Genomic DNA, 24,039 nt, shown 5'->3' on the forward strand with positions numbered 1-24,039 from the left:
TCAGTCTGCCCTAAGGACAGAGATGCCCTCCGATTTCTGTGGGTGGATAGTGTCAATGAGAGAACACCCAAGGTCTTGACTTTCCGTTTCAGTCGTGTTGTTTTCGGGGTATCATCAAGTCCCTTCCTCCTAAATGCTACCATCAGACACCATCTCGAGAAGTACAATGATGTCCACCCAGAATTTGTACAGAGGTTTCTAAGGTCAGTGTATGTTGATGATGTAAGTTTTGGTGCTGATTGTGATGATGACGCATATGAACTGTATTTACGATCCAAGCAGATACTGTCAGAGGGAGGCTTTAACCTCAGAAAGTTCATCACCAATTCGGCAAACTTACAACAGAAAATGAATATGAAAGAGAGTCATTCTACAGTCGATGCAGAAGGCGGACCAGTTAAGGAAGAAGACAAGACTTACACAAAACACCTTTAGGGGGGAAGGCTAGAGCAACAAGACAATGAACAGAAAATCCTAGGAGTGCGGTGGAATTATGTCCAAGATGAACTACTATTTGACCTCAATGAACTGGCAATATTGATCAGCACCATAGAGCCAACGAAGAGGTACATTGTTGGTGTGACAGCGAAGTTCTATGATCCGCTTGGATTTGTGTCCCCTGTCATTGTTCGCTTTAAGATTCTATTCCAAGAACTCTGTAGTAGCAAGGTAGACTGGGATGTGCCATTGTCAGGCCATTTACTGGATAAATGGAGAGCACTAGTGTCAGGATTCCAAGGAATTACAACGTCAATCCCCAGATGCTACTTCACACTATTAGATAAGGCCTCGAGCCGCTGCAGTCTGCAAGGGTTTTGTGATGCATCATCAGCAGCTTATGCAGCAGTTGTATACCTAAGAATAGAAGGAAGTGCTGGCACAGTTGCAAATTTTGTGGCATCAAAGACACAGGTGGCGCCAACTAGCAAACTATCGATCCCAAGACTTGAGCTTCTGTCTTCATTATTGCTAGCGAACCTTATATCCAACATCTCTGTGGCACTAACGACAGAATTTCTGTATTTCTGTTGCAAGAGCCATGTTGCTATACCGACTCGAAGGTAGCACTTTATTGGATTAGAGGGACAACCAAGGAATGGAAGCCATTTGTGGAGAATAGGGTAAACGAAGTGAGGAGATTAGTACCGTCAGAGTATTGGAAGCATTGTCCAGGACAGGAAAATCCTGCAGACCTCCCTTCAAGAGGAATTACCCCCACAGAATTAGTGACATCCAAACTGTGGAGACACGGACCAGATTGGCTTGTGGATACTAGGTTCATTATTGAAGAGGAGGAGCTGTGTATGCCTGAAGAATGCGCTAAGGAGGTGAGAGTTACTCACTGTTATCTCGCATGTAACTCGTCCACTTGGGACTTGTGCAATATTGGGAAGTTAGTTGATTGTGAGAAGTTCAGCCAAATGCGTCGTCTGTTAAGGGTCACAGCCTACGTTATCAAGTTTGCCAATCTCTTTAAGGTGAAGGGAAATAACGTGGACAATGGAATGGAATTGACGACCGCTGAATTGATGAGAGCTGAAGATCTATGGGTGAAGGAATCCCAAGGGAGCTTACTGCAGCACAAGAGTTTCCGAGCCTGGGAACAACAGTTCCACCTCTTCTTAGATAGTGGAGTTTGGAGGTGCAAGGGGAGGATTGACAATGCGCAAGTCCCGTACTGCACGAGGTACCCCGCATTGTTGGACAAGGAGCACCGTTTCACACAGTTGGTGGTTGAGAATGCGCACAAGAGGGTACTCCACAATGGCGTCAAGGAAACCTTGACAGAAATACGGTCAAAGTTTTGGATTGCCAGAGGTAGGCAGTTTGTTAGACAAGTGCTACTTAACTGCACAGTTTGTCGTAAGACAGAATGTAAGCCATACCCAGTACCGCCAGCACCCCCACTACCTGACTTTAGAGTAAGAAAGGCCCCTGCATTCTCATATACTGGTGTTGATCTGGCAGGACCTCTATACATCAAGGATAAAGGAATCAACACAAATAACAAGGTCTGGATCTGCTTGTACACTTGTTGTGTTACCAGAGCAGTACACCTAGAAATAGTTCCTCGAATGACTGCTGAAGCCTTTATTCGAAGTTTTAAGAGGTTCACAGCCAGACGAGGCTTTCCAGTGATGATGATTTCGGATAATGCTAAGACTTTCAAGTCAGCAGCCAAGACGGTACGATCGGTGATAGATGATCGAGAGGTGCAACAGTATTTGACAGGGCTTAAGACAGAATGGGTTTTCAACTTGGAGAGAGCCCCCTGGTGGGGTGGCATATTTGAGAGTATGGTGAAGTCCACCAAACGTTGCTTGAAGAAGACAATTGGTAAGGCCAAGCTAGCCTATGATGAGTTGCTGACTGCCCTGACAGAGGTAGAAATGATATTAAATTCCAGACCATTGTCTTACGTATCGACAGAAGATATTGAAGAGCCATTAACACCTTCTCACTTGATGACCGGATGAAGACTATTGAGCTTGCCAGATGCGGTTCATTACCGAAGACCAACCGAGGATAGTGAGTTTCGAGTAGATGTGTGTCATGAAACAGTGAACCAAAGAATGAGGCACCTTAATTGTACTCTCAACCACTTTTGGAGAAGGTGGAGAACTGAGTACTTGCTGCAGTTGAGGGAGTGTCATAGTTATGACAAGAGTGGTGTTAAGAATAGAGAGCCGAAGATTGGTGAAGTTGTGCAGCTACGGAGTGATAGTAAACTCAGGGGGTTGTGGAAATTGGCAAGAGTGCAGCAAATATTGAGAAGTAGAGATGGCCAAGTTAGAGGTGCTGTATTGCAGTTGCCCTCAAGTTTATTTTATCGAATCAATCACACTGGACCTTTGTACGTACGGCAGTGCAGTCTGTTTTTACTTTGTCAGTCAGTCAGGTGGATCAGTCAAGCTTACAAGTTCCGCTAGCAAGACAGGTGGGATTTCGTGCAATACATGGCATTTGAATTTCGCTGAGTGAAGTGAGTGAATACGTCATCCTGTCAGCAGTGTGCTAGGACTGCAGCACAGGCTGTGTCTAACGTAAAGTAACTTGTATTTGCACTAAAGTATTAGCTCTACCGGACTGGATGAATTTGTTGGAGTACAGTTGTGGCACATGCGATGATGCTCGACGAATATAGCTATCTCGATTGGAAGCAGTCAGTACTGAAATAGTTACGTAGCTAGTTATTTAAGCTGTAATAATACAACACCGTATGTTGGCTAGCCCCCATTGGGTCATTAGCCTTTTTTTTTGCACTCATGAATGATTTTGAGTGTTTCGTGGGGGCATGCCTGCCTCTCCATCACATTCTGGCTAGCTACGCCCCTGCGTACTAGCAACATGAATTAAGTAAGAATGTTGATATTTCAGTTTGTACGTTATCACTGTAATAAGAAACGCACGAAGAGAAGTGAAACTGTACAATGTGACCTATGCTATTCATGGCTGCATGCATCTTGTGAAGGCCTGTGTATAAGCTATTTACCCAACTAACATCTACTGTTGATAAGGCCACTCCAAATAAATTCTCTGTTTCCCCATAGATACTAGACTTATAATAGGGATTGGCAACGCACTACAAAATTATTATTTTCGTAAATTAATGTGCGTTTCGCTGGTGAAGTAAAAGATGGTGGAGCCTTTGATTGACAGGCACTCGAGCAGGTGTGCAGTGCACGTATTCTTCGTGCGTTAAAGCTGAAGCTATGGCTATATGAAGTACATTGGATGGGTAAGTTTCTTATTTGTGTGTTTTAGCGTGCTGTCATTTTGTTGTTTACTGTGGAGTTCAACGTTATTTACCGTTGTGTAGTTTTCTTGAAGTGACACAACGTTCCTAAATGGTGTTAACATTTCCCACCCTTTTATTTTGACCTTGGAAGTGTTAATGGATCAAATTTTCTAATAATAGGGGCGTTGTTTGAGGGAGAATGCTTATTTACGGGGCATTTCAGAGCGATATTTGTACAAGTTTGTGTAGCTTTACTGAGCTTCGTGAACTACTTTCTGATGAGTTTCCAAGGTTCAGTACAAATGTTAACTTTGGAGAATGTCACTCTATATCTAGTTTATGAATCCTTCCTGTTACTTTCGTGTAGGCAGAGTTTACAATGAGCAACAGAAAATTTCACATGTATAGTCTTGGCATCAGAACTTTGATGAAAGGAGAGAAATTACAAGAAATTCAAGGTTGGAAGACCACCTAAGAACCAGAGGGAAGAATATTACAGATAATGATCTAGTGTGCGCTCTTTAGCAATGGTCTCAAACTGGGTTTTTGGAATTACGTTGATGCTATTGCTGAAAGCTTTGCTTTAATGTGTGTGTGCTTGGCTGCTATACGTACTATTACCAAAAGCTTTGCTTTAGTGTGTGCGTGCGTGCGTGCGTGTGACTTTGTAGTACAAAAGTGTGTTTTTGTGTTTACCTTTTGTGTGTGTGCTGCATTACCAACAGAAAGGTGTGGTAATGAGAAAACAATGGGTGAAATGTTTTTCGAACTTGTATCAAATAAATTACCCTCTTCATGAATATAATTATGCATATAATACGACTTGACTTAATATGACTTTTACCAACTACCTCAGTAAACAATCTGATGAAATTGCATATTGCACAAAGGTATCTAATCTCCTTTGGTATTAGTCTTACGTGCCAGACATTTTGTTTGGGGACTGCAAGTAAATTACCTGGTCACTGTTCTCCATATTCCATGATCACAGCTGGAGTGTTGACAGGGCTAACTCTACACATTGTATAGTTCACATTCTTATGGTTGAATGTGGATTACAGCCTTTTTTTGCTGAACTTTGAAAGTACTGTGGGCTTAGGTTCTTGACTTCCCCAATACAGTTGAATCTGGTTCACTATGTATATGTAAATTTATCACTTTTAGTGCAAAAAATATGATGACATAATTTATTGTATTTTGGGAAAAATTGTGCAACAGAAACCAGGAGTCTTTCCTGCTGCCCACATAAAATATCTGGCAGGAGAAATTACTCTGGTGTAATGAATTATTTGTGGTGTGTTTATGTAGTAGTCTTAATTTGATTTTTGATTTATTGTAATGCTAGGTAAGCTGTTAGCATCTGAGTGAGCAGTTGCAGAACCAACAGACCTGCTGGCAGACTAGATGGAGTCAGAAGTATAACACAAGACAAGCTGCTACAGGCCCATGCAAGAGTAGAGCAAGAATCAACCTCCTAGTCGGATTAGCAATGTTTACATCATGTAGTTTCATATGACATGTAAATAATAGCCTGGCAAGGTGTTGTTATTTGTAACTTGAGTTGTATGGCACACGAATCAAAGTTGTATAGGGTGTATGAACTGTGCTATGTTTGATCCTGTGTGACAGTACTGCCTCATGGATATGGGATGTCCCTCATTGTTGAGATCAAGGTGATGCTTCACTGACTTCAAATTCAGTTTATGGTCTGGTGTACATAATAGGTCTTACTCCTACTAGAGTTCAGGAACCGGGCACACCCAGTCCGCTACAGTATTTCATTTGAACTTGAGTGGTCTAAACTGATGGAGTGTAATCATCAATGCTGACTTCAAAGGTTCAGATACACTCTAATAAAGCAGTCCATAACTCTAATAGAACAGTCAGTGCTTGAAGTGTGAATAATTTGTGGTTCTGTACAGGTAAGCCAGAGAGATGTGAGGATGTCCTATAGTTAAATTCATGCTTTAGCAGATTAGCTACAACTTCTCGGCATACAGTTTTGTCCAGATACAATGTGGGTGAGGGAAATTGTTCCGCCACTAGAAAGATGGCAAGAGAAAGTTATTAATCTCAGCTGCTTAACTCTCATCTCTTAGTCTAGTCTTCTCACTGTCGCAATGCGAGAGATAAATACGAAAGCACCTTCACTGCACTGCATAAAGACGTAAGGCAGTGTAGTGAAGGTGCCTTGCGTCTAGTGTTTTATGTAACACATACATACTGTAACTTTTTGTTCACAACTAGTAATTGTAGCATACGTACACTTATTGATTGTAACATGCACTTCACTATTGTTGATTTTACATCCTAGGCACACCAGCTGTGCTGTCTGCCTAGCAATTAATAATAAAGAATTAAGGCAGGTTTCACTTCCGTACTGAAATTCCATCACGTATGCTAGCAAGAATCCCTAACGGAGCTACGTACCTTTAAAGACTAAATCTTCGTGGAAACACATGAAACATTCTCAGTAGCATAGCGGCACTATGATAGCGGTTAGCTGGTAGTGACTTGAAAATTCCTAACAGTATTACGGGAAAGCGAAACGCGGATTATTTCTGTTTACGCCTCCGTTGCCAATCCCTATTATAAGTCTAGTATCTATGGTTTCCCATCCACCGCCCGCATCTGGTTACTGTCAGCTCTAAATAACTCCATTATTCCGTATTCTTCCATTATTTTCCGGTTATTCTTGCATACTGACAGGCTCTGTAAAGGCCATCTTGAAACAGTGTCAGCTCACGTGTCAGCAGTACTATCAAGTCAGTACAAACTGCTTATTTTTGCAACTTAAAAAGGAAGGAACAAGCTTAAGTATGCTTTTATGCAGCTTTTTATGGTTGTGCCAGGCAAATAATGGCTTGAAAAGCTGCCAATCTTATAATGAAATAATGGAAATGGACCGCCCGCCCGCATGCAAATATGCTTGAGTCCAGGATGGGAAACAGAGAATTTATTTGGAGTGGCCTAATGTTATGCATTGTTGCAAATTAATTTAACAAGTGTGAAACTTGTTCAAAGCAACTCATGTTTAACTCAATTCACAAAGCCCTTTTCCCATTTGATAACTCCAAAACTGATGAAACTGAACTACTTATGCTAGAGCAAAATAACCTCAGACCTGTCTGCCAAAGTTAATGCTTTGTACTCCATGAATGAAAACCTGGAGAAAGAGATAAAGTCTACAGCTTCTTCAATTGCTCAAAGTTCTATACCTACCACCCAATCAACCTCAGCTGCATTGAGTGTCATTGATGAAATATCCAATCAAAATTGTCGCAAGAACAACTTAATAATGTATAATTATCCTGAAGGAGCTGATTTATCAGCTGATAAAGAATCATTTATTTCTCTAACAGTTTTTGACCTCAATGTAGAAGTAGACAAAGTCCTTCATCTTGGCAGGAGACTTGAAGAAAAGCATAGGCCATTGCTTGTCAGATTGACTTCAGAATGTGATAAACATACTGTTCTCTCTCAAGCCCCCCACCTCAGATTCCACAAACAGTATAAGAGGGTGTTCATTTTCCATGATATGACCCAATCCAAGCGCGTCAAACAAAAGGCTTTAGTACAGGAACTGAAATCTAGAAGAGCTAAAGGTGAAAGAAATTTAATGATATGAAATGGCAGTATTATTGTTAGATACACCCGTGTAGTAAGTAAGGAGTCTGGTTCAAGCAATCCTACTCTGGCTTCACATCGTTCCTGATATCCCTCTCTACATTAATAAGCCTGTAACTAGATCATCTGGTGCTGGTCACCACAAAACACTAAATTTAATGTTGATCAATATATAAAGTGTGTTAAGTAAAAAAGAATCATTTTTGAATCAATAAATCATCAAGACCCTGACATCATCTTGGGATGTGAAACCTGTTTATACTGAATAGTGAGATTTTACCTACTTCATACTCTGAATATCAGAACAATCGTGATGATGGATATGGAGGTGTTTTAATTGGAACAAAATTGAACTTAAGAGTCACAATTACTAGACATCCATCCTACATTGGAAATATGTATAGTATCAGTTTATTTGTCAGATAACAAACAAATTATTGTTATTTGTGCATATAGGTCACCTAGCACAGACATTGTGTACTTTAATAATTTGTACAATCTTATCACTGAAACCGCTAGAAAATATCCAAATGCTATCATCTATTGTGCTGGAGATTTCAACCTACCGGACATGGACTGGTCAAATGAATCAATCAATAAACAGTCACAGATATCCTCTTTTGATAAACCAAGAAGCACTTGACATGATGCATGATTGCAGTTTTGCACAAATAGTTAATTTCCCCACCAGAAATGACAATATTTTAGATTTGCTATTCACCAACAGACCTACTCTGGTGCAGGAATGCTACTCTACTCCTGGTATAAGTGATCACGAAATTATAGCAGCAACAGTTACAAAGTTTATCTATGGAATAGTGCTGATATGTCTGAGTTGAAAGAATCTATGTGTAAGTTTGCTAAGAAGTTTTGTGACCAGTTTACAGTTGAATCATGGGTGGAATCTTTATGGAATTGTTTACGAGACAACCTTCTTCTTTTACTAGACAAATATGTTCCATCAAAACTCAACAACTACCAACCATGGATTAATAGACATACCAACAGTTGAGATGACAGAAACAAGTTAGTTATAATCGTGCTAAAGCTACAAGGTCATCTGCTGATTGGTCACGCTATAAGGAACTTAAAAAGACCATGCAAAGGAAATGCCAAAGAGCATTTAGGAAATACATGTTTAACAACATATATGACCTGTATCAAAATGGCAAGAAGAAACGGCTGTTTCGACATATCAAAACATTATGAACACATTATTGTGGTTTGGAAACACAGCACAAGAATGGCACTAACTATACTGACAACCAGATGAAATCTGAGATTCTTAATGAACGATTTTCTTCAGTGTTTACTAGGGATGATGGTTCAGAGTTGCCACACATGGGAGATAGTCCATATCAAGATATTTATTTTATTGAATTTGATTTATCTGGTATTACCACCTTATTAAATGATCTTGATCCCACCAAGTCTTCGAGTCCTGACCGCATCCCTACCAAACTACTAAAAGTTCTAGCAACTGAGGTATCTTCTTGTGTCCAGCTACCTTTTTCTGCCTCCTTAAATCAATGTACAGTACCATCAGGATGGGAAAATCATTAATTTGCCCAATGTTCAAAAAAGGAAACCGAAAGGATCCATCAAACTATCGGCCACTGTCTCTTACTAGTGTATGTAGTAAAGTCATGGAACATATTATATACAGCAATATTATGTCACACATAGAATCAAATAATATCTTGTCAGACATGCAATTTGGATTTCAGAAATGGCATTCTGCTGAGTTACAGTTATTGCAAACAATCCATGATCTAGCTTACAATTTAAATCAAAAAAGCCAAACAGACATGATTTTACCTGATTTCAGTAAAGCTATCGACAAAGTATTGCACCGTCACTTGCTTCTAAAATTGAACTATTATGGAGTTAGAGGTAATATACTAAACTGGTTCACATCTTTTCTGACTGGACATACCATACGGAGGGAAACTTTGGAGGGGGGGAAATTTGGCGAATCAAGCAAAATATCACTGTTGGCGAAATAAAATTTGGCGAATTGTTAGCAAAGCGCACGCCGTATTGAATTAATTAGATCACTGAAGCGAGAAATGGAGTGCCACGCCTCTCAGCGATTCGGCGCCTGGAGTCAGCTACCAAATAAAAGGTAATACTATATAAACAGTAGATCTACACCCTCTGGAATAGTGAATAATCGTACTTAACATGGTAGGACTCGCTATACTTGTCATGCCCGTTTCGAGTTGAAGTTTGAGGATACCACGTGTACTGTAACTAGCTACCTAGTGAGGTAGTCGAGGCAGGCTTGGCTCTAGCGTAATGTCTGGCCCACTATCCCTTGGTTGAGTAGAAAATTGATTAGTTCGAGGCTTGCTTTGCTATTTTCTTCGCCACCAAAATATTTGGATGGGGAAAATTTGGCGAATTCATGGTCAGTCGCCAAATTCGCCAAATTTTAATGGCGCCAAAGTTTCCCTCCATACGGTACACAGTGTTGTGTGTGGTGGATGCACCTCCACCCCCTGTAATGTTTTAAGTGGTGTCCCACAAGGCTCTGTACTAGGACCTCTGTTATTTCTTATATATATATATATAAATGATATTGTACAGGAATTAAGTTCTATTTGTCACTTATACGCTGATGACTACATACTATATAGGAGAATTAACAGTTTTACAGATGTTAGAGTCTTGCAAGACAACTTTTGAAACTATGGGAGAAAAAGTGGAAAATGTCTTTCAACATTGATAAATTTATGGTTACATCAATAACTCTTAAACAAACCCCAATGCATGCTAATTACACCCTTTCCGGAAAACAACTTACTATGGTCGAGTGTGCCATATTAATTGACTCCAAACTATCTTTTAACCAGCACATAGACAATGTGTGCAAAAAGGCAAACTCTGTATTAAGTTTTGTAAGGAGAAATTTAACAAAGTGCTCATGTAAAATCAAAGAAGATATGTATCTTACATGTGTCAAATCCGCTTTGGAATATGCAGCTAGAGCTTGGGCACCTTATAGCAGACAATCAATTAAAAAACTGGAGCCTGTACAAAGACAGGCAGCTCATTTTGTGATGCACGATTATTACCAAACTAGCAGTGTATCAAACATGTTATTACGTCTCAATTGGAATACTGTACCATGGAAACACACTTCAAACATCTAAGACTTCAAATGTTGTACGAAATTATTCATAGTAGCGTGAATGTCTCACTACCTAGCTATATAACACATAGAACAACGCATACCAAGGGCAGTAACCTTAAATTTATACAGCCAGACACAGCTATTGACGCATACAAGTACAGCATCTTTCCTACATCAATTCGATTATGGAACAATTTACCTAGAGATACTATAAGTTGTAACAATTTAGATTCTTTTAAGGGACATTTAAATAATACTACATTGTAACTTAGCCTTAATTATTACACCTATTGTAACATACTCACTCATGTGGGTTCTACAATTATTACCTATAATAAGCAACTGGCTTATTAGTACCTGCTGTAATAAAACCATTCAAGAACCGGTTATTTCTGGTATTCTTGGTATATTGGTATGTGGTATTAACAAATAATCGGTTTTAAAAATATATTGCACAACAACTAAATGCCGGTATACTGCCCACCCCTAGATGTATGTATTGTATATGAACTTCGGTTGGCACATTTTGGGATTAAACGACATCAAACAGTGAAGAAATCATGCCCGTAGCTATATCCATTGTCGAGCTATGCTTGGCTAAAGGCATCAGTTAGTCAGAATAAAATTCTGTTAAATAGAAAATTGGTTAAACTCCATATAACTGTTTGGAAGGGTTGGGGTTGGTCAGAAGACATTTTTGGACTTGGCTGTGCCTAACCAATACTGCCAAGCTGTCACGAAGGCAAATTGATGCTGGTTTTAGGGTGATAGTTTTGGCTCGAAAAGCCCAGTTCTGCATGATCACCAATATATATCATCAGTGTTGGGAGTAACGTGTTACATAAGTAATGCATTATTTACTTTTGTGGTAACTAAGTATTATAATAAATACGTTATAAAAACAGGTAATATAACTCAAGTTACTATACTTACAAGTGTAACGCGTTACCTAAGTAATATAGTTACTGTAATGAGTCTAAGGCCAATGAAACTTGATTACCAGTTTCTCGCTCAGATTTTTGAAAATTTGATGCGGGCGGGCGGTTACTATTCATTATTCATTATTTTTCCAAAAGCACAACACACATCCAAACATGAAGATTCCTGCCAAAAAACAGTGAGATCTACACTGATTACTCTTGCATTAAATAGCTAAGGTACGTTACTAATCTATAACAAGTGATTTTTCCATTAGAGTATAGCTGATTGCTCTATTAGAGTAAAAGTGACTGTTCTATTAGAGTATTTCGATCTGAAATACCAATAATGAAATTCCATGCGGGTGTATCAAAAGCATGCGGGCGATGACACGAAACTGCTAATCAAGTTTCATTGGCCTAATATTACGTAATATTATTACTACAAGTAACGAAGTTACTAATCTTATTAGTTATCCTCTGAGTAATGCCTAGCCACAACAAAGTAACGAAGCTTACTAAATGAAGCTTATTCACCAGCTTCTTACTTATAAGCAAGATTTGCACATTGTCCAACAACGCAATCATGTCACATGATAGAGTGGTAGTTTCACACGTGACAGCTTAAGGCTGTGGATACTATGTAATATAATATGTAATATTATCAAGAGTATATAATGTGGGAGCCCTCCCACATTATATACTCTTGATATTATTATAGTTACTTTATTTTATGAGTAATATGTAACTGTAACTAAATAGTTCAGTTGCAAGTAATATGTAATATGTAACTAGTTACTTTTACAAAGTAACTTGCCCAACACTGTATACCATACTGTATGTTGCTTTAAACAGGTGTTAAACCTACACAACTACAGTAACTGTTAATTGTCTTTTTTGATGGAAACTGTTTCATGGCACTTTTGCTCTCTGTGTGTTTTTTTGTGAAAATCCTGCCCACGCTTTTTTCACATGCAGTGATCTCATAGCACTGTTGCTGCTTCAAGTGTCTCTTTTGCTAGGGCACCCAAAAAAACATGGGAACAGCCTCCTTGAAATCCTCATCCCTAACCAGGTCCTTTAGTCGGGAGTTTACCTGTGTTAGAATGGCCTTCTTCTGGTCAACAATGTCCTGTCATTAGCATTACCTAACAACTGTAGGGATATCTGTATGCCTCCAATCACTTCCGCAAGTTGCTCCAGCTCATCTTCCTGCTTTGTTTGAACTCTACTGGTCACACGAAAGTCCACAAATGGTTTTTCATCATCTTTATTTCTGCTGCTGGTTGCTTCAGAAACAGTGTCTCTCCTTTTGTTAATGGAAGAATTGGTGCCAGGTACTATGTCCAGAGACAAATTATGGTACTGTTTTGCAGTAGACTGACTATAATAACCTTATCCTTTTGGCCCCAAATGCCACTATAGGGGCTTTGGTTCTTAAAAACTACACTTATTTTACGTAAAATACGCATGTCAACATACAGCACTTGGGATACTTATGAACCACCTATCATTCCATGGTTAGCATTGCTAAACTACTGACAGTGAATAACAGATCTACAATATCATAAAACCTTCACTAACCTCTCTTTATTTCTTCTACCCATTTGACAGGTAGTGTTATCGTAATTCTCATCTTGATAAAAAAAATCGGCCCCAACACAGATTCGCCTTATATTATGCTCAATCATGCTACAACGTTCGAAGAACATGGTTGTTAAGCACAGCATAACGTGGTCCAAACTGTTTACTCATATGATATTCCGTTTATGACCTTGAATGCATGTGCATTGTGAGAGCCACTAGTGGCTTTCATGTTTAATGAAACACTTTTATTAATTTTCAAAGGGTTAAAAGAAAATATTGAGGTACTCTGTTAGAGTAGTTGGTCAAATGTTCTAATAGAACAATCAACACACATAACACTATTGAGAATACTCTGTCTTGTGTATGTCATTCTTTAGGTTCATATAATATAGCTAGCTGAACTACTCGTGACTACCACTTACTGTATCCCTATACAACACTAGTCCACTCAGAAAGCAGTATGAATTGCATAGAACCACTCTACATCAAAATTTTCAGCCTGAAACATATGTAATATCTTTCAAGACACACTGCTCGATAAATGTACTACCCTGGTGCACCTCCTTTCCACCACCCCTAAAGCTGTTCATATCATTCATTGCTCTTGTTGTGAACTAACAACTGTTACTAACTGAATGGGAGTAGGCCATAGTACATTCATAGCCACCCAATTTTTGATGTAAGAATGTAGTGTCTCCTAGCAGCTAAATGGTAGTTAACAAGTCATAAACCAAACAATTATTTTTTTGATAGCTAGGACATTACGTCTGAGTAAACTGATGTAATTACAGTCAGACAAAGAAGCTATTTGAACTGCAAATTCCCAATGACCGACTGTAATTTGTTTCTGACTAAGTCACTGTTTTGCAAACTAGCCAGAGTACTACGTATATTCCATTGTGCTCTTGAGCATCTGCATCTCTGCCTGCATGGCATTGGTGCTATTGCACAGGTTTTGCGATGGTATACTTTGTCTCTTCATACATGATTTTAATCAAACGTCTCTGCACTTGTAAACCAGACATAGGTTATGCATCATACATAGCCTATGATGTAATACTACATGTTACTGCACACCCACACTTGGCATTTGAAATTAGTATTATCATCTAGCCTTTTCGTCACATTCACGTGAAGTATGCATAAGATGAGGCAAAATTGATTCATAGTTTCTCATCACCAGCCAGCATCACCTTCCACCCTGTCACCTCCAAATTCAGTACTGCTATTAATCATATTTGTTAACATTTTCAATGTTTAGACGAACTATAGACACCAATGATATGTAACAAGTTTAAAATTATTCTACAATAATGTTTAGTCCTTATCAGTCCTAATAATTCCTAGCTACTTTTCCAACACTACCTATTCCACCTACCAACACCGCCCCCTCCATTTTGAAATTCCTTTTACCAAGGGATCACAACGCCTTTGAAATCTCATACAGCTTCTTTGAAATCTTGTAGAAATCTTAAATCTTAGCTGATTTTGAAATCTGAAATCTTGAAAAATGTTGTAACATTCTGATATTTTATGTATACTTTTGTAAATTTAGCATTACATGTGCTACATGTATGCCTTGCAATAGTCCAGGGGTCTTGTATGGCCTCTAGAGATTTAGAAATTTGAAATCTTCACTCATGAAAGTTTCCTGACATTTTCGAATACTAAGCGTCTCATGATCTGGATACTATGAAGTTGTTTTGCTCTGAAATCTTGCCATAAAATCTTAGAAATCTTGGGAAAAGTTGAAGATTTGAAATCTCGTACAGATTTGAAATCTCGAACTGCTTTTATTTCATTGTAACACTGATTTAATGAAGTTTAATGGCTATCAAGACATCAAAATAACTCAGAGCGTTCCTTTCCAAATATCTGCTATTCAATTCACCATAGAAAAAGTAAGTGATATTCAACCTTAAAAAGACGACCTTAAATTTGCTAATTTCCTTCTGCTGTAGCTCAATTTGATCGCTGTCCACTGCTCTTTCCAAATCTGGTTCGGAATCTGAGGTATCTATCATGTGTCACGGGTTATTACGCCTATTATTGCATGCCCCCGAAACGCCCAATACAAAAATTTTAATGTATGGTGAAATTTGCTACACCCGGTCAGTTTAGACCATTTTGACGAGCCTGTACTCACAGAGAGTTACTCTACATGTATCAAATTCGGAAAGTTACTAAACAGGCTCGAGGTAGGTGGTACACGATAATTAATTTAATTTTCAATGGTTTTTCAATCGAAATGTATTGGACATGTCTGTTCCACTTGGCATTTTTGCCATGAACAAAAGTATAGTAAACATCCGCAAACTTCTTCATAATGTAGAATATCATATCAAAACATTTGTCAACTACCATACATTATAAAAATCCGTAACATAAAATATACACGAAAATGACACCGTGTATTAAACACGGCATCATAACTTCCGCATACTGTAATTTACGGAGACCTGGTATGGCTCATCAGAACCCTTGATCAATGGTGAATCAAGGATATATAGGAGTTTGTGAAGTTACCAAGAGAAAAGCCATGATAGAGCTTTGTATCGCCAAATTACGCATTCAGATACGTAATAAAACAGTGGGAAAACCCAGTTTTTTCATATGTTTCATAATGTAACTTGGTATAATAATTGGTTAGGCACTTACTTTGGGCGGATTCTTAATCAGCAAGTGTTGACACATAGGATGATACCAAGTTTAGTGAATTTGGTTGAGGGAGGTTGCTTTTGGGGGGTTTTCTCACCCAAGTAATTAAACTCTCCAATATAAATTGCATGGGGGCGCATATTATGTTGTAATCAATAGTAAATAAATGTTACTATGGTAACGCTAGAGCATTACTTCGGTCGAAATCGTGTAGAGCAATTCAAGGGCTTTAATTTTTTTGTATAATGTCCTGTAGAGATTATCTAATCCAAAACAGCCAAGCTGTAAAAAAAGTGTGCGGCCCTCAGAAAGGCTATGGTGAAAAAAGATGTGAAATCCAAGGTGGCGGCCAAGAAATGGCTGTGATGGTAGGTTAATGGTAAAAATTTTAATAACGACAATTCAGGTGAATTTTTGTGCCGCTTCACAAAATTTACCTGAATTGTCATTATTAAAATTTTTACCATTAACCTACCATCACAGCCATTTCTTGGCCGCCACCTTGGATTTCACTTTTTTTTTTCAACATAGCCTTTCTGAGGGCCGCACACCTTTTTTACAGCTTGGCTGTTTTGGATTAGATTTCATTTCTTTTTGTATTTGTATACCCCAAAGCCGGCCTATGGCCAGCTTTGGGACTTTTTTAGCCTATGTTTTTTTTCTTTACTACAGGAAGAAGTAAAGATGAAGTAGACGTACTTTAAATATTTTATCAGTAAATGTACAAATTATATATATAATACATATGTGACCGGATTTGCAAAAAGGGGCCTTCCACACACATCCAATTTGCCAACTTTGACAATTGATAACTTCAGATTGGAAAGAGCTATTGCCTTGAAATTTGGGCAGTGGTGATTTCTTTGTAGCTGAACTCTCTACAAGGCAATTTCTTCTAGCTGATCTCTCTACAGGGAGATTTGTTTGTAGCTGAATTATCTACAAGGTAACTTCTTCTAGCTGATCTCTCTACAGGGTGATTTGTTCGTAGCTGAATTCTGTACAGGTGATTTGTTTGCAGCTGAGCTCTTTACAAAATGGTTTCTTTGTAGCTGAACTCTGTACAAAGTAACTTCTTCTAACTGATCTTTCTACAGGGTGATTTGTTTGTAGCTGAACTATCTACAAGGTAATTTCTTCTAGCTGATCTCTCTACAGGGTGATTTGTTTGTAGCTGAATTCTGTACAGGTGATTTGTTTGCAGCTGAGCTCTTTACAGAATGGTTTCTTTGTAGCTGAACTCTCTACAAGGTAACTTTTCTAGCTGATGTCTCTACAAGGTGGCTAGTTTGTAGCTGAACTCTCTACATGGTGGTTTCTTTGTAACTGAACTTTCTACAAGGTGACTTCTTCTAGCTGATCTTTCAATAGGGTGATTTGTTTGCAGCTTCACTCTCTACAAGGTAACTTCTTCTAGCTGATCTCTCTACAGGGAGATTTGTTTGTAGCTGAACTCTCTACAGGTGATTTGTTTGAAGCTGAACTTTCTAAATGATGGTTTCTTTGTAGCTGAACTCTCTACAAGTTAACTTCTTCTAGCTGATCTCTCTACAGGGTGATTTGTTTGTAGCTGAATTCTGTACAGGTGATTTGTTTGCAGCTGAGCTCTTTACAGAATGGTTTCTTTGTAGCTGAACTCTCTAAAAGGTAACTTCTTCTAACTGATCTTTCTATAGGGCAATTTGTTTGTGGCAGAATTTTATACAGGGTGATTTCTTTGCAGCTGAACTCTCTACATGGTGGTTTCTTTGTAGCTGAACTCTCTACAAGGTAATTTCTTCTAGCTGATCTCTCTACAGGGAGATTTGTTTGTAGCTGAACTATCTACAAGGTAACTTCTTCTAGCTGATCTCTCTAAAGGGTGATTTGTTTGCAGCTGAATTTTGTACAGGTGATTTGTTTGCAGCTGAGCTCTTTACAAAATGGTTTCTTTGTAGCTGAACTCTCTACAAGGTAACTTCTTCTAACTGATCTTTCTACAGGGCAATTTGTTTGTGGCAGAATTTTATACAGGGTGATTTCTTTGCAGCTGAACTCTCTACATGGTGGTTTCTTTGTAGCTGAACTCTCTACAAGGTAACTTCTTCTAGCTGATCTCTCTACAGGGTGATTTGTTTGTAGCTGAACGATCTACAAGGTAACTTCTTCTAGCTGATCTCTCTACAGGGTCGTTTCTTTGTAGCTGAACTCTTTAAAAGGTAACTTCTTCTAACTGATCTTTCTACAGGGCAATTTGTTTGTGGCTGTATTTTCTACAGGGTGATTTCTTTGCAGCTGAACTCTCTACATGGTGGTTTCTTTGTAGCTGAACTCTCTACAAAGTAATTTCTACTAGCTGATCTCTCTACAGGGTGATTTGTTTGTAGCTGAATTGTGTACAGGTGATTTGTTTGCAGCTGAGCTCTTTACAGAATGGTTTCTTTGTAGCTGAACTCTCTACAAGGTAACTTCTTCTAACTGATCTCTCTACAGGGTGACTTGTGTATAGCTGATCTCTATACAGGTTTCTTATTTCTAGCTGATCTCTTGAATTCTCTTCAGGGTGACTGCTCTATTAGGATGACTGCTCTATTAGAGTATCTTGATCTCGCACTTGCCGCACCAAGTTGGATTTCGTGTTATAACTCCGTGGCTTTAAGTCTGATTCTTCTACACCATTGATGAGCCTAAGATGATTACTCCATCTGTACAACGATTTTCAAAGCATTACCCTAAGCGGTTTATCTGGTAGGCGTGGCAAGCAGTCGTTTTTTTTTATTAGCTGATCTCGATTGCATAATTGTTACACACTGTTGGTTTTTTCGTTGTACCTTTCTGTTTTTTAGCTCGATTTCTTTCAAACCACAAAAGGTTTGAGGTCAATAGTTAACCTATTCACCCACCGATTTTCAGCTTCTTCCCATACGCGGTTTACCCTGTAGGCGTGACAACATATTGGTGTTATTTTTCGTGAATAATCGCTCATTACTCTTTGCCTGTTTATCGTATTCCAGCCAAAGTTGGTACCGAGATGCGCCTTTATATCCCCCTTCTGTGTGCCAAATTTCAAGGCAATCGGATATGGCGTTCGAGTTTTATAGCAGTTTTTGTAAGTGTGCGACAAGAAAAAGAAAACTAAGAGGAAGAAAAAAAAACGAAGAAACTGAGCCAATGTTTGAAGTCGCATATCTCGGGAACGCGCAAAGCGATTTCGCTCAAATTTGGAATGTAGAGTGCTGCAGTTGGAGGGAATGTCCACAGCAAAAATCGTCTTGTTTCATCAAGGAAGCACAGAGCTACGGAGGTGCGAAAATTGCGTTTTCTTTCTTCCTGTCAATATACTCACGGGTGTTACGCGCCGGCTTCTTGGGCCGCACGACACACTACCGTGTGTCTTGATAGTTGCTAATGGTTGTTTTTTTGCATTTTTTGTATTTAGTATAAAATGCATGTATTTACATAGGGCAAGAAATTTAAATTTTTTATTTATTAAAGCTTTACAGCACAAGTGCTGAAGGTCTGTAAGACACCTGGTCCTACAGCCCTGCTCAAAGACATTAGATATTAAGACATCAGCTAAATGATGGCTGTCAACAAGGTTTTTCAACCAACTGGTTTAACTAAGCTAAGACTACAAAAATGACATGGAGTTGATTTTTAGCTGTTATAATATATAATTCATAAGAAATAATAGTAAAATTTGATGTTATATAAAAATTGTATTTTGACCACTTCGGTTTACAATTCCCAATAGCAAGCTTTGATATGTACTTACTGTGTGGCTGACAAAAGCAAGTTATATTGTTAATAGCTATGAGTTGGCCAGCTCGAAATGCGTTCACACTGTACGCTAACCCGAGCCAGCCCACCTCTCCTTGTCGTGCCGTGCTGGACCCGGTTTGGTACGGCTCGATTGATTCACACTGCAATTTGTTTCGAGCGGTGCCGTGCTCTACCCAGGTTAGAGGGTAGTGTGAACGGGGTGTATGTTTTAGGTTGTTTTGAAGTATAATTCCTAAGAACTAAGGATGAAATGCAGTGTCATGAAAATGTTTTTATGGCTTCATTTGACAAATCCTAATGCCCCCTGAAGACCGCAGACATTATCAACATAGTTGGGATGAACTGCTTTACGAACACCATTTTTCATATCTTTTGGACTCTGCCTCTGATGCTAGAACAAAGGCTCGTCTACTGTCAGTTTCCTCCTCAGAGTCTGGTGCGTGGCTTGGTGCTCTACCTGTACCTTCCTTGGGCACTAAGCTGGACAATGAATCTTTGAGGATTGCTCTTGGTCTACGTCTCGGTGTTCCCATCGTTGTCAAGCATACGTGTGTTTGTGGCAGTAAAGTTGATGTTTTTGGAACTCACAGTTTGTCTTGGAGGCGTAGTGGAGGCCATATTCCTCGGCACGTTGTAGTGAATGAAACTATTCGTCATGCTCTGGTGTCTGGAGGTGTTCCTGCTGTTTTGGAGCCAGTCGGTGTGTGTCGTAATGATGGTAAGAGGCCAGATGGCATGTCATTGATCCCTTGGTCACGGGGCTCACCCTTGCTCTGGGACTTTACCTGTTCAGACACCCTGGCCCCATCTAATTTATCTACTTCTGCAAGTGGTGCCAGCCGGCTGGCAAAGTCTGCAGTCAGCTAAGAGCAGAAAGTATTCTTCTCTGATTCCATCATTTCACTTCTCCCCTTTGTGTTGAGACCTTGGGTGCTTGGGGATCATGTGCACGCTCATTAGTGAGGCGGATAGGTTCCCGGGTGATGGAACAGTCTGGTGATAATAGGGCCACCCAATTTTTGATTCAGAAGGTTGCCATTGATGTTCAACGTGGCAATGCTGCTTCTGTAATGGCAACAATACCATCATCCCAGGACTGGGCAGAGTTTGCCTCTCTGCCCACTGTTTAAGTGTTTATTTATATTATCATTGTCTTAGTATCTTAAAATCCTAATAGCATGTTTTGACATGGATTAAATCATCACCCATTAATCATATGTTACGGGCCCCACACTAACGCTAGCAATACTTAGACTATACACCTAACACATCAACTTACTGCAATCGGTATTAATCACGAAGCAGCCACACCTTTCGCCGACATTTTTTTCTGTAATTAAGGGATGAAACAGTTAGAGTCTAGTTGTGGAATGTACCTAGCAGCTGGCACCATATTATCTGAGCTGGCACGTGGCACCCTAGCACTTCTAAAACTCGTCACCTGTGGATGTCCTGGGACGTTATAGAGGTGACATGATTGCTGTCTACAATATGCTACATGATAAGTATGATATAGACCATTCTGATTTTTTTACTTTTTCACCCATTACCCATACCAGAGGTCATACATTTAAGCTATTTAAATATTTTTCAAGAACAGATGCCAGGAAATATTTTTTTACAAGAAGAGTTGTTGAACCATGGAATAATTTACCCCAAGAAGTAGCATGTGCAGCATCAGTTGATGATTTTAAGAAATTGATTGACCAATATTCATCTAACATTATGTATAAATGTATGTAATTAGTCTACTTGTACTTTTTTTACCTGTTGATCAGGTGTAACAGGCTGTTTAGCCTTATAAATTACCTGTAATAAATAATAATGTAAAACAGTAGCCAGTGTCCCTACTGTCCAGCCTCCAATTAGTGTAGGTGGTAAGTAGCCCAGCTATAAGCAACAAACCCTAATTTGCAGGTTCCCAGGCACTAATATGATTTTATCCTTGTCTAAATTGGTTTGTGATGTCTTAGCTTAGGAAGAGATTCAAGGCTGGGTAATGTATGTTGTAGTAAAGTACACACTTTACTAAACTATCCTGTAGTTGACTGTACTGTGTACTAGTGTACATTACAAGTAAACAGCTTGTGATTTTCAAAGGGCTTTTCACATATGTTCAAATAATTATTTTGAAGAGCTCTTCTCTTTGAAAATAAATTCCCAAGACCTGCTGCTCTTTGAGAATAAATTCCTACAATTAAAAGTGATTTGCCTTCATGTGATCAAACATATTAGCATAGACACATCATCACTCATCAAAATACTATAATGACAGATCTGGATCAGCTGTTTACTGACTATTAACACAATAATTAACCATCACAATCTACATTGTGCATCAGCTCAAGCGATTCAGCTCAGTGCCCATGCACATGCCTTGCCTCACTTACTACGTGCATTCCAGTCTTGATTACAGACTTAGCGAGCTAGTACATGTTTTTATTACGGCTAGCTATTTGCATAAGAGCACGTTGATTCGAATGAGAGGCATTGAACTGTAGTACTTCATCCGTAGACTTCGTCAGCACCAATGCAATCAGGTTAAAATAGCGTGGGCAAATTAATGTCGTGCATTCACCAAAATAGTATTCGCCAATTTCTGAATTTGCCTAAATTTTCTCCTGCCAAAATTTTCCGCTATGTGGTACTGAGCTAAAACATGATGTGTCTGATGTAATTCTAGCATAGCCATGATCAAGCCAGTGTCTGATTAATATTTGCTCCACTTGAGACTCCCCCAGTATTCTCTCCAAAGCATAGGGATGGGGATTATTCCGTCTGAAAGCCAGTTGTTGGCAAGCATGTATGCATATCTTTTAAGATCTGTGGCATAAATTTCCTGTTTATTTGAAATCCACTGGCCTTCAAAATATACATTCTTTGAAATTTAAAGCCTTTAAAATTCAGATTTCCCTCTTTTGCAAAAATTCCTGCTTTGAAAATAACCCACTATGATTATGGTAATCATCACATAGCAATATGTTGACTAGTTGTGTTGTACAGTACAGTAGATTGCAGGACAGTTGTCAGTTACATGGTGATATCCTGTGAAAAACAGTCAATCAGGTATTTTGTAAGAATTTGAAAAAGTCTGGCTGTCTAGGTTTTCACATGAGTCCCATTTAGAATTTTTGTTTGACTGACTAACAAGCACTGGACAATGTTGTTTACATGTTTGTGTCACCTTGGAGCAAATTGTTAGCGACATGATTGTTGTTGTTTGCTGTGCAGTACTTCAAGTTTTGTGTAACTAAAATGATTTCATACAATCAGTGTCTTGCTCAGTGCATGGTATTGCATTCCATGGTACATGGCACACTCCTCCAGTAGGTTACTAGTCCTGCTCCAGGAAGATTGTTTGTACTGACTCTAGTACCTGAGTGGTGCTCAGGTACCTCAGAACTGGCTTAATAGCAGTATTAGTGTTTGGTCCACCATCCTACTGATGTACATACTCACATTACTGAGATAGTATCATACACTTTGTATTGGTAGCCCCTGTATATAGACCACCTGTAATATTAAGGTCAAACATGTTGATTGGTTGTAATTTAGCCATACATTTGTCACTTTACTCAGGAAATCACTACTATGGGTTCCAATAACAATGTGACACACTTTGGGATGTTTATGCAATCCGAACTGCACATGTACTTTTATACAGTGTATGTGACTATGATCATGCATGCATACGTCCGTTTGTATGTATGCTCACACATCTGGACCTGGATAATAGACCGGATCTGTGAAAACCCCGTGCATTTTTCAAATTCTTTATTATTGAATATTTATAATCTACTTAGCCAAGTGTATGCTCTGGCCAAGTTTTAGCCCTGTATGCCAACAACTTTTGGAGTTACAGCCCTACAAAGTAGCAACAACAGAAAGATTGATGTGTACAGCAAGTATTGGGAAAATAAATTACAGGTGCTTACAAAAATGGCTGTAACTTACAAACGCAATGCAGTACAGAGTTTCAACTTACACCATTGTGTTCACCACGACTAGGGAAATCCATTACTGGGTAAGTTTTGTCTTCTATTACCATTCTTCACTGCATACAGAGACGAAATCAGTGAAGAAAAATTGATCACGTACAATCGTTTCGACGTGACATAAAGAAACTCCCATAACTTACGTATCCTTTAGTCTACTGCAACGAAACAAAGATTTTGAACTCCTCTTGAGTACGCGAATAAGATGATGTCCAGGTTTTTATCATTACACCCTTTCTTCACAAAGAACAAAGCGTTTAAAAATTTTACGATTTTTTTTTTGTCAATTACACAAATATTTTACCCATTGCAATCAGTGGCTTATACTGAAAATTTAGGCTTGCACCATTATGTCATGTTTTTGCAGATCCGGTCACATATGGTGGTTTCCTTCTGCCTCATGGTAGACTAAGTCAATAAATCTTCATAGCCTTCTGGTTTTCAATCACTTTACCTTGCCATATCCTGGGGCATTCGAAACGTTCCTTTACACTGAGAACAGGCAACTGGAGCACTCACATTGCTTGTCACATTATGTGATCTCACGCACACACACACGCACACACACACACACACAACACACACACATACAACACACACACACAATACACACAACAC

General features: G+C 38.9%; 2 protein-coding genes across 8 annotated transcripts in view; one reads left to right on the top strand and one right to left on the bottom strand.

Moving 5' to 3' along the window:
* LOC136253053 (serine/threonine-protein phosphatase 6 regulatory ankyrin repeat subunit B-like) overlaps positions 1-20,794 on the bottom strand; it is a 201,665-nt gene extending 180,871 nt beyond the window's left edge. Inside the window, exon 1 of one of the 2 annotated variants that reach the window (XM_066045631.1) lies at positions 20,706-20,794. The gene's annotated coding sequence lies outside the window, so the exon portion shown is untranslated. The remainder of the gene's footprint in view (positions 1-20,705) is intronic. The other variant, XM_066045632.1, reaches the window with a different exon arrangement.
* LOC136253062 (long-chain-fatty-acid--CoA ligase ACSBG2-like) overlaps positions 1-24,039 on the top strand; it is a 318,134-nt gene that overhangs the window by 271,094 nt on the left and 23,001 nt on the right. The gene's annotated exons all lie outside the window — the stretch shown is intronic.

The sequence above is a fragment of the Dysidea avara genome, chromosome 4 (genome assembly GCF_963678975.1).
Source record: "Dysidea avara chromosome 4, odDysAvar1.4, whole genome shotgun sequence".
In the NCBI taxonomy this organism is placed as follows: Eukaryota; Metazoa; Porifera; class Demospongiae; order Dictyoceratida; family Dysideidae; genus Dysidea; species Dysidea avara.